Raw genomic sequence first — 14,533 nt, forward strand, 5'->3', positions numbered from 1 at the left:
GGCGCTAAAATTATAGAACTCAGATCGAGGAACGGCTTGCATTTTTGGATTCAGCATCAAAAAATACGTCTATTGGTGTCCGGGCAAGAAATTTTGACAATTTTTGGGTCTCCTAAAGGTCAGAAAACACCCAAAAATGGCCTCTCTGCCACTTTTTCGACACATAGAAAGAAGTCTTGGGAGAATGATGTTTTGGAGGAGCAAATGAGCTTCAAATTCAGAAATTCCAATTGGGTTGGAAAGTAGACAGGCCAATATTTCCAACAAGCCCACTTGGGTACATTTTGGACACCTGCAAGTGCCCCAAAACAGGCCCCAAAGTAGTGCGACACACAGAGAAAAGTGCGCGGCGGACAGAGGAAATTTTGCCCAGTTTGCTCCCGTTTCGCAAAATTTCGGGTCGCGACTTCTCCAAGTGGGCCCGGTCATCCACTCTTCAGTTTTTTGGCACCAAAGGCAGCTTTTAAATAGTTTTCTCTCCATGTGGTCATCTATCCAAGTGGCAAAGAATGCAAAGGGTCACCACAACCAAATGTCATGCTTGAGAGCGCTGCACCTGTAGCTGATGGTTGGCTCTCCATCTCCATTTCGAAATGATTTGAGTAACTTCCCAACCCCTGGGCATTCCATCTCTTCTCCCCACATTCTATATATTGTATGCATTTTATTTGCAAAGGGTTGGCTGGCTTGTAACTTCTGAGAGACTGTGGGAAAGAAACTCTCTTTCTGCACTGTGTATTTTTGACAGAGAGTTTAATGAAAGTCAGCGGCTCTGTTTCATGAGATTCTTGTGGTTTGTTGGAAATAATATTGAGAGGGGGGGGGGTGAATCAGTATTATCAGATCAATAATTCTTTTTCAATACTCAGAAACATATACGCTACTTCAGTTAAGTGAACCAGCATGTACACGCTACTGTGTCTAAAGCAACCAGCGTATAACCAGAAATCTTATGATTCAGTTAGTTTATCTTCAGTAAATGCATCATGACATTATTAACCATATTAAAAGTAAACAGGTGCAGTATAATAGAATAGATCATCACACAAAAGCCACACACATGAACACCATGATATAAGGTGGAAACCCAATGTGGGTGAAAACCACCTGCTGCAAGTCGTCTCTATCTTTCTTTAATAAGAAACTTCAGTTTACAATCTTTGTACTGGTGCAGCCTTATACCAGTACGCAGGATACAACCTGCAGAAGGCTACAACATTCTCTCGTTTTCCAAACTCTCCTGGAAGGGAGCTCCAACCCCCTTTGCTCTTGTACTAGCTAAGATACTAGTACGTAGGTGCTGGCCAACAATCTTCTTTCCTTCAGGTACCACTTTTCATCAATTTTCAGACTGAATACTCCTGAAGCACAACATTTCAATCTGAATACCACGATTCATTCACTTTTCATAGCAAATCATAGAAGCACAAAACAACCAATACTAGCATCATCAAACTTTGAATCACTGAACCACTGAAACCCTGTCAACACTCAGTAACCAGAACACAGAGCAGACTACAGAACCCTGCAATAACAGAAAGACCCAACTGCAACCAAAAAATAAGCTTCAAAAGATATACGCTACTTCAATGAAACAAACCCGCGTATACACGCGCTTTTACCGAAGCCAACCTGCATACAGATCTAAAAATAATTTCTCATAACTTGCAGCTGTACCAGTCATCAGTCATACTCAGAACATAACATTGCGTCAGTATGCAGATCTAAAAATATGCGTAATCAACCATATACCAATAGTTCATTTCAAACAATTTGATCCCGGTCTATCCTTCCATCAACCGATGTGATCTCTCCTTAGCTTAGATCAAGCAATGTATCATCAACCCAGAACCTGCATACTAGATCTTTTTCTTCATTAGATATTCAAGACTTTTTCGATGCAGTAGCCTAATGATCTTCTTCTCCTTATATAGCATTAGGCCCTCCTCAATACCACGGGCCAAAACCATAGTAATACAATACCATCAACTTCAAAACTCGGGATCAACACGACTGTCGAGATACCTTGGTCCAAAAACATAGGCTCAAGTACCGAGGACTAACTACCACGGACCAAAGGGAAGCTTCTCGACATGTACGCTTTTTTCTGTTCATGAAACTGCGTGTATACGCGACTTCGTATATAGCAAACCTGCGTATCCGCGACTTAGTATATAGCGTACCAGCGTGCATACACATCTTGGGCTTAATGAACCTGCGTATATGAAATTTCTCTTCATTCTTGTAGTCTGGACTGAGATCTGTCATCAAAGAGAGTTGCCATCAAGGACAACACCTGTACTGTAGCGCCACACCTGTGCCAAAATGCCGACAATCTCCCCCTTTAGACTTGATGGCAACCCCAAGATCCTTAGAATCATTCTCCCCCTTTGTCATCAAGGGCAAAGGGCTGTGCTCCCCCTGTGAAAGTGCTGATATCTCTGCTATGCTGTGCTAAACATGCTCCCCCTAACTGTAGGCAAGATCTGCAAAAGATGTTCTTCAAAAAAGAATCAAGACTTATACATCACAAAGGACCTTCCTATCACCAAAAGACTCAATACATACATCCATACTCCCAACCAAGAGGGGATACATCAGAAATTTACATATAACAACCAATTACATTACATCATTCATCCCAGGCATAGTGGGGAAACCAACATAGGCCGTTACATGACCTTGACACCATAGAAGAGATATGACATAGAGACGAAAGAACTAGACCAAGACTTATGAAAGTCACCAACAACATCTGATAATCATCTTTTAAAAGTCATGAAAGCCATCAGCAGCATCTGATAGACCAAGATTTCCTTCTGTGCTCCTTCTTCAACAATAGTTGTGAACTAGGACCAAAAGCATCTAAATGCCAACAATGCTTTATTAGACTTTAAGCTGCTCCCCCTGAAACTGTGCCTGCTGCTCCCCCTGAAACTGTGCCTGAAGGACTCTATCATACCCATCTCATACCTTCTCCAATCAGAATCTGCCCTTACTGTTCAGAACTCCATATACGCGTACACCAACTTTTCTTTAGAGCAGACAAGCTTCAACAGCAGGATGAAGCATCAACTACTCCCAGCTTCTGTCTGAGATATTCAAAAGTCTCCCTGGGCAGTGGTTTTGTGAGAATATCAGCAACTTGTTCTTTAGAAGGAACATACTCCAACTTGACCTTTTGTTCAAGCACTTGTTCCCGGAGGAAGTGATGCTTGATTGGTATGTGCTTGGTCTTTGAATGCATGACTGGATTCTTTGAAATGCTGATTGCACTTGTATTATCACATAAGATAGAGACAGGTGGAGTGCAAGTGATTTGAAAATCCTGCAAGGTCTGCATCATCCAAAGAAGTTGTGTGCAACAAGATGCCGCAGCCACATATTCTGCTTCAGCTGTAGATAAAGCAATCGAACTCTGTTTCTTGCTGAACCAAGATACTAATCTGGAACCCATGAAGAATGCACCACCACTTGTGCTTTTCCTGTCATCCACACTTCCGGCCCAATCTGCATCTGTGTAAGCATGAAGAGTGAGATCTGTATCTCTAGGATACCATAGGCCATAGTTTTGAGTCCCTTGAAGATACTTGAAGATTCTTTTGACTGCCTGAAGATGAGTTTCCTTTGGGTTGGCTTGAAATCTTCCAAAAATTCCTACTGCATGCATAATATCTTGTCGGGTACCTGTCAAATAAAGCAAACTCCCAATCATGGATCTATAAGTTGGTTGATGAACTGCTGCTGATTCATCATTTGTACTGAGGCTGCATCCTGTAACCATGGGGGTACATACTGGCTTTGAATCTTCCATGCCATACTTCTTCAAGATCTGCTTGAGGTACTTGGTTTGAGACAAGAAAATACCTCCTTCATTTTGTTGGATTTGCAATCCAAGAAAGTATGCCAATTCTCCAAGTAATGACATTTCAAATTCTTTCTGCATAACCAAGGCAAAGTTTTGACTCATAGCCTCTTCATTGCTGCCAAAGATAATATCATCTACATACACAACAAGTATTAGCAATTTGTTATTTTCAACTTTCATATAGAGATTGCTATCTGCTGATCCTTTTGAAAAGCCTTGTTGGTGAAGATATTTGTCCAACCGATAGTACCAAGCCCTTGGAGCTTGTTTGAGACCATAGAGAGCCTTTTTCAATCTGCATACAAGGTTTGGATCATTCCCAAGAATGAAACCATCTGGCTGCTCAATGTATACTTCTTCTTCTAAGTCTCCATTTAGAAAGGTTGATTTCACGTCCATTTGAAATACCTTGAAGTTTTGAAAACTTGAGAGAGCAAGGAACATTCGGATGGCCTCAAGTCTTGCAACAGGAGCAAAGGTCTCTTCAAAATCTATTCCTTCTTGCTGTGCATACCCTTTACAAACAAGTCTGGCCTTGTTTCTAATTACTTCTCCATTTTCATTCAATTTATTTTTGAAGACCCATTTTGTCCCTATGACATTCTTATCTTTTGGTCTAGGAACCAATTCCCAAGTGTTGTTCTTTTCGATCTGCTCAAGTTCTTCATCCATTGCTTTGACCCAACATTCATCTTTGCATGCCTCTTTCACATTTTGTGGTTCAGTGGAAGAGAGTAATGCCAAATAGCTTGAAGCTTCTACAATTGTTCTTCTTGTTTGTACTCCTGCTTCTTTCTGTCCCACAATCTGAGATTCTGGATGATTCTTCTGGACATATCTGGATGGAGTCTTCTCTTCTATTCTTGTCTGCTCCTCTGGTTCTTCTTGAGGTTCTTCTTCTTTTTGAGGTTCTTCTTCATAATTCTGTCTTTGAGGGTAGCCTTCATCTTTTTCGATGTCTTCATGATGAACTTGCCTAGGAGTGTATCCCTTCTCATCAACCACAACATCAATGCTGTCAACAATTTTGCCAAGTATTTTATTGTAGCACTTCTATGCTTTGCTATGTGGAGAATAACCAAGAAGAATGCCTTCGTCTACTGTTGGTTCAAGTTTGCCAAGTTGTTCATCAGTATTCTTAATATAACATTTGCTCCCAAAGATTTTGAAGTGCTTCACCGAAGGAGTCTTACCACACCAGAGCTCATGAGGAGTTTGAGTGTTGTTTACTCAGACATTTGTTTTGTTGAGAATAATAACCACAGCATGTGCAACTTCACCCTAGAAAGTTGCGAGAGTACTTGATTCATCAAGCATATCACGAGCCATTTGTTGGATTGTTCTGTTCATTCTTTCCACAACTCCATTTTGCTGAGGAGTTCTAGCTGTAGAGAATTCTCTTCTTATCCCATGTTCTTCATAGAAATCGAAAAATTCATTTGAGGTAAACTCCCCACCTCTGTCAGATCTGAGGCACTTAATCTTGTGTCCTGATTCATTTTCAGCCAAGGCTTTGAAGGATTTGAATTTTTCGAATGCTTCATCTTTGTGCTTCATAAGTCCTAACCAGACAAACCTGGAGAAATCGTCAATGAATAATATCAAATATTCTTCTCCTCAAGGTGTTCTTTTTCTGAATGGACCACATGTATCTGTATGTACTAGCTCAAGAGGCATGCTAGCTGATCCTTCCTTCTCAGGAAAATTAGTTCTGGTTTGCTTTCCAAACTGACATGATTTTCATATGGTGTTGTCTGGAATTTTGATATCTGGAAGATCACGAACTGCCTGATATTTGCATGCTTTCCTTATTTGTGGAAAGCTTATATGCCCCAACCTCCGATGCCATAGCCAGTGTTCATCATTCTTGCTCAAATAACATTGTTGTTGTCTTTCTTCAAATATGTATAGATTATTTGGAGTCCTTCTTCCTTTGATCACTATTTCACCTGTATCAAGATCACGAACACAACATCCATTTGATATAAATATTACCTTTGTTCCTTGATCGCACATCCGACTGACACTCAGAAGATTATGCTTCAATCCATCAACATACAAAACATTTCCAGCTTTGACCTTCTCTTTCAACGGAGCAACACCTTTTCCTTTTATGGCTGCAGAGATATCGTTTCCAAAAGAAACTTTCTTTCCCTTTCCTAATGTGGTATATGATTCAAGTTTTTCTTTGTCCCCTATCATATGCTTCGAACATCCGCTGTCAATGTACCATAGACTTTCTTGACCTTCTGCATAAAAGGCTATCCCACATCTTTCTGGTTGCGGTTCCTTTATTCTCCATGTTCTGACATTTGAGGTTTGTTCCTTCTGAGTTGTCTTCTAGAACCTGCTCCTGCATTCAGAGTCTTCATGACCAAAGTTATTACAATTAGAGCATTCAACTTCATTTTCAAGAACCGAAAAGTTGTTATAATTCCTTTTCATGGTTCTAGTCATACTTCTTTGCTTTTGAGCTTCTCTAGTCATGATTGTCTTGTAGGTAACACATTGAGCTGCTTTGTGACCGAAGTTATGGCAAGAAAAGCATTGTCCATTAAAGAAATTTCTTCGATAATCAGATCTATCATCCAACCGATTGTAGCTTCTATCCATTCTTGGGGAAAATTGGGAAGATTTTACCTGTGGCTAATTGTAGCTTCTGTTTGTCCTTAAAGCTGCTTGTCCCCGAACTTCTTGATAGTCTTTATTTGTTCTTGAGGTAAACTGTCCCTGATTCACCTGATGACTTTTATTTGGTCTTTGTTCACTCCTCCTTGCTGCATCAAGATAACTTTTAGAGGTAGAAGCTTGAGATGTTTCTCCATTATATCCCAGACCTATCTTGATTAGAGGAGAACGCTGCACATTGATAATCTCATCCAAGGTTTCAGATCCTTTAACAAATTTAAGATTAATTACTTTTGTTTTCTCAATCTCCTTTCTAAGACAAACAATTTCACATTCCAATTTTTCAAGATGTTTTTCCTTTTCTGCCAGTTGACATTGTAGAGAATCAATAATAGCACTTTTCTCTTCTAAGCAAACTTTGAGATTATTCATTTCTTCATAAAAGCCTTCTACATCTATAACATCCATGTAGTCATCATCTTCAAAAGCCATTAAAAGTTTATATCTATAACCCTGTCCATCTTCGTCACTATTTGAAAGACCATCACTATCTTCATGAGTGTAATAGCTTTTCTTCTTTTCATTCTGTTTCTTGTTCCATTTAACAGGTTCCTTTCCCTTGTCATTCTTATCTTTGTGAGGACATTTGGTAGCATAATGACCTACTCTTCCACAAGCAAAGCATTTAAAAGGTAACTTACCTCTGAACCTTCCAGAACCCCTTTGAAGATTTCTGACAAAATTTGATTCTTCTTCTTCATCTTCTGGCACGTGACTTGCTTCATAATAATCTTCTTTGCCTGAAGCCTTGAAGGCAGCTTCTCTTCTGTCTGATGGACCTCCTTTTCTCATTTCATAAGCAGTTAGAATTTCGTGAAGCTGAGAAATAGTAAGAATTCATAGATTTTCTTTTTCTTCTATTGCAGACACTTTAGATTCAAATTTGGGGGACAATGATCTTAGAACCTTTTCAACCACAATAGCCTCTTTTATTTCTTCACCCGAGTTTTTCATGCAATTAACAATCTCATCTACCCTAAGGAAATAGTTAGCCACACTTTCATCATTATACATCCTGAGAGTCTCATACTTAATCCTGAGAGTTTGAAGTTTAGCACGTTTTACCTGTTCGTCTCCTTCATAGCTCGTGACAATTTTGTCGCATATTTCTTTTGCGGATTTATAGTGCATTACCTTCATGAATTCCGATTTGGATATACATCCTAATAGGGTACTGACTGCTTTCACATTTGTTTCATACTTCTTTTTCTCGGCTGCATCTGTAGGAGTAGCTGAAGGAAAGGTGTAGCATGTCTCTACGATGTCCCAAACTTCTGTACCAAGAGATTGAAGATAGGAAGTAACTCTTACCTTCCAATAATTGAAATTTGTCCCATCAAAAACCGGTGGCCTGATTGATGCTTCTCTCTCGTAGTTGCTCATGATGAACGATCTACCTTCAAGCGATCAAGCTTCTCTGAAGGACCTGCTCTGATACCAATTGTTGGAAATAATACTGAGAGGGGGGAGTGAATCAGTATTATCAGATCAATAATTCTTTTTTAATACTCAGAAACATATACGCTACTTCAGTTAAGTGAACCAGTGTGTACACGCTACTGTGTCTAAAGCAACCAGCGTATAACCAGAAATCTTATGATTCAGTTAGTTTATCTTCAGTAAATGCATCATGACATTATTAACCATATTAAAAGTAAACAGGTGCAGTATAACAGAACAGATCATCACACAAAAGCCACACACATGAACACCATGATATAAGGTGGAAACCCAATGTGGGTGAAAACCACCTGCTGCAAGTTGTCTCTATCTTTCTTTAATAAGAAACTTCAGTTTACAATCTTTGTACTGGTGCAGCCTTATACCAGTACGCAGGTTACAACCTGCAGAAGGCTACAACCTTCTCTCGTTTTCCAAACTCTCCTGGAAGGGAGCTCCAACCCCCTTTGCTCTTGTACTAGCTAAGATACTAGTACGCAGGTGCTGGCCTACAATCTTCTTTCCTTCAGGTACCACTTTTCATCAATTTTCAGACTGGATACTCCTGAAGCACAACATTTCAATCTGAAGACCACGATTCATTCACTTTTCATAGCAAATCATAGAAGCACAAAACAACCAATACTAGCATCATCAAACTTTGAATCACTGAACCACTGAAACCCTGTCAAAACCTAGTCACCAGAACATAGAGCAGACTACAGAACCCTGCAATAACAGACAGACCCAGCTGCAACCCAAAAATTAAGCTTCAAAAGATATACGCTAATTCAATGAAACAAACCCGCGTATACACGCGCTTTAACCAAAGCCAACCTGCGTACAGATCTAAAAATAATTTCTCATAACTTGCAGCTGTACCAGTCATCAGTCATACTCAGAACATAACATTGCGTCAGTATGCAGATCTAAAAATATGTGTAATCAACCATATACCGATAGTTCATTTCAAACAATTTGATCCCGGTCTATCCTTCCATCAACCGATGTGATCTCTCCTTAGCTCAGATCAAGCAATGTAACATCAACCCAGAACCTGCATACTAGATCTTTTTCTTCATTAGATATTCAAGACTTTTTCGATGCAGTAGCCTAATTATCTTCTTCTCCTTATATAGCATTAGGCCCTCCTCAATACCACGGGCCAAAACCATAGTAATACAATACCATCAACTTCAAAACTCGGGATCAACACGACTGTCGAGATACCTTGGTCCAAAAACACAGGCTCAAGTACCGAGGACTAACTACCACGGACCAAAGGGAAGCTTCTCGACATGTACGCTTTTTTCTGTTCATGAAATTGCGTGTATACGCGACTTCGTATATAGCAAACCTGCGTATCCGCGACTTAGTATATAGCGTACCAGCGTGCATACGCATCTTGGTCTTAATGAACCCACGTATATGAAATTTCTCTTCATTCTTGTAGTCTGGACTGAGATCTGTCATCAAAGAGAGTTTCCATCAAGGACAACACCTGTACCGTAGCGCCACACCTGTGCCAAAATGCCAACATGGTTGTGAGTGTAGAAAATGTGTTCTTATGTTCCATATGTATCTTGTTATGTTTCATAATTCATTTCATGTTTCATTTCAGTGAAATTTTCTAAGTGAGATTAGGTAGAATTCAATTTATATTGCTCTTCCTGTGGGAAAATTTCATATGCAGTGTTATTCTTCTGTTGAAAAGGATTCATGCGACCATGCCCTTTTAACTATCTTCAGCGATCTTTCCATTCCGCATCACCTTAAGTTGAAATTGCTGCGCTTCCCGCCTACCTTGCCTCACGGAATAATCCGTGCCTTCATTCTCAATTCTCTGTTCTTTCCTGAGCGCCAGTCCCATATACATCTCAGAAGTTTCAGTCACTTCGAAAATCTTTTCCAAAATCCCTTTTCATTTACTAGCCTAAGGTAAATATTGCATTGTAAGTCATCTCAGACCATTTTTCATATCCATTCGCTGATTGTGACTCAGAGAGAGCCCTCTCCTGCTCTCGTATGGCTAGCTACGAGACTGAGCATGGTTTGTGGTTACCCTAATTTCTTGCCTTCCTTCAGCCTAAGGCAGATTTAGGTGCTAACAGGTACCAATCTGCCACTTTCCTTTGTTTAGACAACTGAAGGACCCTTTTGATCTCTGGACTTATCCTGGGTGGAGGGCTTCCTTTCAGCATAGTCATGATTGGATGAACAAAAGAATCTATGAAATCTGAATAGGTATATGGTGAGTCATACTTATGGAACAGTGGGGTCCAAAAAATGACAGACCTGGGCTGGCCTTTGGTATCCAGCTTCTAGAGGGGAAAAGGAAATCTGTCTGGATAATAATATAAGAACATATGGTAGAGGATAGATGAGTATTTGAACACTCTTTCATTGTTCATCCTGGTGAACTGTTCATGCATTCTCTTAGCTATGAACTCAACATAATTGTACACAACAACAGGAGGTTGTCCTAGGGTATAGATTGACATGACAACGAGGACAAGTTCATCAAAAAATTCATCAGCGAAGTAGCCTAGGACACATGATATCATGGTGATGATTTGTTTGCCCCTTTCAGAGAACATGGCATAAAGATATGGGGGGATTTAGGAATGTACTGCTCCTCAACAATGAAATCTTGGAACAATTAGGCCAGTCTAGAGGGACTTAATTTGGAATATTGGTCTAACAAATCTCCAATTGAGAGTGGAGTTAGGTTTGGTCCTGGTTGGAGTTGTAACATTTCATTGATGGATTCAGCTGTGATAGTAAACAACACCTTTTGGTCATGAGACATTATGGCTCTATGGCTAGGGATGTAGCATGCATGGCACATATGAACAATTTCTGGGAAGATATGTACTTGGGGGAACTGATATTTGGGAAAATTTGACTCCCAAAGGCCAATATCATCAACATGGTTGAGGTATCTGTCCCTACTTAGACAATGGATTTTAAGCAGGTGGCCCTGGGTAGATGTATCCTTAATTTGGAAGTCCCTGTCAGCCAAGGGAAGGTGGTCGAGGTCCAAATGGGGAGTTGTGATAGGTCTAACATCCAAGGCAATAGGGGCAGCCATTATTCAGTTCTTGTGGATTTGAATTAGGTGTTGGGGGTTTATTCAAAGGTTTTAAATGGAAATTGGAAACTATCAAAGGGTTTGGCCACAGGTTTTCAAATTTAAGCTATTTTTCAATTAATTTTACTTAATGAAAATACTTGACAGGCTGAACGTTTCCAATTTTGAACGGGGAGTGGTATTCTATGGTGAAATACTTGGAATTGGGTGAATTGGCTTCAAGTTGATGGTTCATGGCAGCTGCAGAGGTTTGTACGGTTTTGGTACGGATTGAGAGGTTAGTTGGGTTGTTTGCAGTGTCTTTTGGAGCGAATTTGGAGGTCTGTTGGCAAGTTCGGCATTTGCATGAGTCGGAAAGGTTTTCATAGTTTAGAGAGAAAAATGAGTGAAAAGAGAAAAAATAGCGCTTCGCAACCTTTTATAAAAAAACAATTATTTTTGGCGGGTTCATTTATGAATTAACAGTTGGTGATTTTTTCGGTTAGGTGGGGAAGCGGTATTGGAGGTCCATCGCACCGCTTTTGTGGCGTGAGAAGTTTTTAGGAGGGATCACCTAATGTGATTTAGAGTGTGACACATAGTAGTAGGGGGTCAGGGGAAACCTCTTTATCGGGCGGGTAAAGGTTGGCGATCGAGTTCGGCCAATATGGCTGTAGGCTCTCGAATGAGGGGGTTAATGATCGAACGGGAGTCAGGTGAGGGAATTACACGGGGGATAAAGTAAAGGCTTTCGGGGGGGTCCATAGCTTTAATCTTCGGCGATATGGGATTATTGTAGCTTCATGACCCGGATTATCCACAGTTTCTTGTTCATTCTGCCAACGTTTCAAACCCCAAAGGGGGTCCATCATCAGGACAAAACAGAAAGAATGAGAAATTATTATTTTATTATATAATCCCCAAAAGTCCATTAGAAGATCGGGCACTGCTTAATGACAGGATTAGGCGATTGGGTGGGATTAAATGCCGAGATTAATAAATTTTGTCGGGATATAGGGTAAGGTATATAGTTTATAACTAAACTAGGGGTTGGGTTATTTATATAAAGGAATTAATTAATACGGGATAATGGAATTTTGGGGATTATATAATAAAATTAAAAATTAACATGAAGTGAATGAGCGGAGTGGGTAATATCCCTTAAGCATAATGTAACATGTAATATTTGTGCACATGTGCTCTATACTTCGAATAAAAGGTTTTTTGTGGGTTTTTGGGTGAAAAGGGATTTACATGGAGTTGTTTTTGCTTTTCCTAGGAAAAAGAGTTTAACCATAGGAAAAGGGGGTTTTATTAGGGAAATGAAGGGGGAATGGATTTTATGAAGGGGATTCTAGCACTTGTGTCCATAAGTCATTAAGCTGAGGGTTCGGTCCCACCAAAAGTCAGAGAAATGCTCTGAGCCTCTTTGACTTAAAGGATTTAAGTACTTAGAACTTATTTATGGGAAATTAGTAAGTAGAGGGGTGAAATGACTGAGGGGATGTTAAATAAACCAAGTTGTAAACCATTTTCCTTGCTTTGTTTACTGCTTATGCACATTTGAAAGATGTATTTAAACATGACATAAGTGCTTTTGTGTAATCACTTGATATTTCTGCAACCTTTTTTCTACTTCCCCATTTACTTACCCTACCATTTTTTCTTCATTTTATTTGGGTGCATTTAGGCTAGCAAATCCTTATCAATCCTTTTCTTTTACAAAGTAGACTATCTAATTCTAACCTTATATCATCCAAGGGCTCAGATTAAACTGATGAGCCCCTTTTATTTTCTCTACCTATCTAATGATCTGCCAAAATTAAATAGTTTGGTCAGATTTTATTCTCTAACTATAAACATAAAATTCAAAGCATGGTATAATCAAGATTAAACAGTTTGATTCACATGGATTGTGGTGTGAATAACAAGTGCACACAATCATTATTATGCATAAAAGTAAATAGTAGTGGTATTTTGACTTGCACACTTTCATGGTCTCTTTTTGTTTTTAGGGTTCATATATCTTTATTTTTTGACCTTTTCTCATTCTTTTTTTTTGTCCTTTGATTATTCTTTTAGGACATACCCTCTTTACATTTTTTAATTTTTTAATATGGAAAACATTTGCAGAAAGCAAAGGTATGTACAATATTACAAGGCTTAACCTTAGTCATTCAAAAATTATGACTCCTATTCTTATAAGAACCTAACAAGGTACACAAAAAACACATTTCTTCAAGTTCAAGGAGATCCGATACTTCCTACATGTATCCAACATCAGGTGTAGACTAGAGACATGCTTTTTGACCACCCTAAACACTATCTAATCATCAAAGTAGACTTACAAAACCTTATGAATGAATTCCTTGAATGCTGCAACCACCACCCTTGAGAAAATCGCAGGGGCATTTTCTAGTCTGAAAGGCATGATTGTATATTGGAACGGCCCCCATTTTGTAGGGAAGGTAGTCTTACTTTTCTCCTCTGGCATAATCTTAATTTTGTGGTATCCCGAGAATCCATATGTAAATGAATAAGCTTCCTCTCCACCAACATTCTCGAGAAATTCATCTGTAAATGGTGTAGCGAATGGATCATGTACACACACATCGTTTAATTTCCGCAGATCTACAAAAATCTTGATATCACCCTTCATTTTCTTATCTTGTACCACCATAGGATTGACCCATTCATATTCTTCTATAGGCTCAATTATTCTGGCCACGAGCATCTTATCGAGTTTCTCTCGTACCGTTTCCTTGTATTTGGTATTCAACGAATATGGGCACTTCTTAACGGGCTTTGCATCATGTTTTAAATTGATCTTAATCATCCCCAGATCTCCTACTATTCCTTTAAAGAAAGAGAACTTAGTTGGAAATAAATATTGATATTCATGTAATAATTTAGCTACCTTATCCATTGTATCTTCATCCCAATATTTGCCAATGTTCACAAATTTTGGTTCTTCTTTTGAACCGATATTTTCCTAATTTGTGAGCATCAATTGCAAAATATCAATGATCTTTGGATTACGTCCACCAACTTCTTGTTGTCCCTCTAATTTAGGGATACTAATATTTCGTGGATCCTCATCACCTTCTTCCATCATGACATTGTAACATTCTAAGGCATGGTCTAGCTACATACTCTAGTCACGCTATACCCTCGTGATAGGTTCTACGGGTGTTTTTAATATTGTTGCTTTAAGTTCCCGAAGCTCTTCATCAATGCATTCGAGCCCATATTAAAAACTGAACATCAGCAATAAACTTTCTTTTATCTCATCCCAATCAGTGGTGCCGTGTCGTAGCTCCGTCTCTAAATACCAGTTCTTTGGGATAACATCTAGGGTATGAATAAAGATATGCACCCACTCAGGTTGAGGAATCTGACCCCATGCCTTAGTCCATCATGCTAGATGTTCACGCAAATCATCCTTCCCAGTATATTTTTCAGTGAGT

Source organism: Pinus tabuliformis, chromosome X, assembly GCF_031772625.1.
Source record: "Pinus tabuliformis cultivar Carrire ecotype Pingquan chromosome X, CPIR1, whole genome shotgun sequence".
NCBI lineage: Eukaryota > Viridiplantae > Streptophyta > Pinopsida > Pinales > Pinaceae > Pinus > Pinus tabuliformis.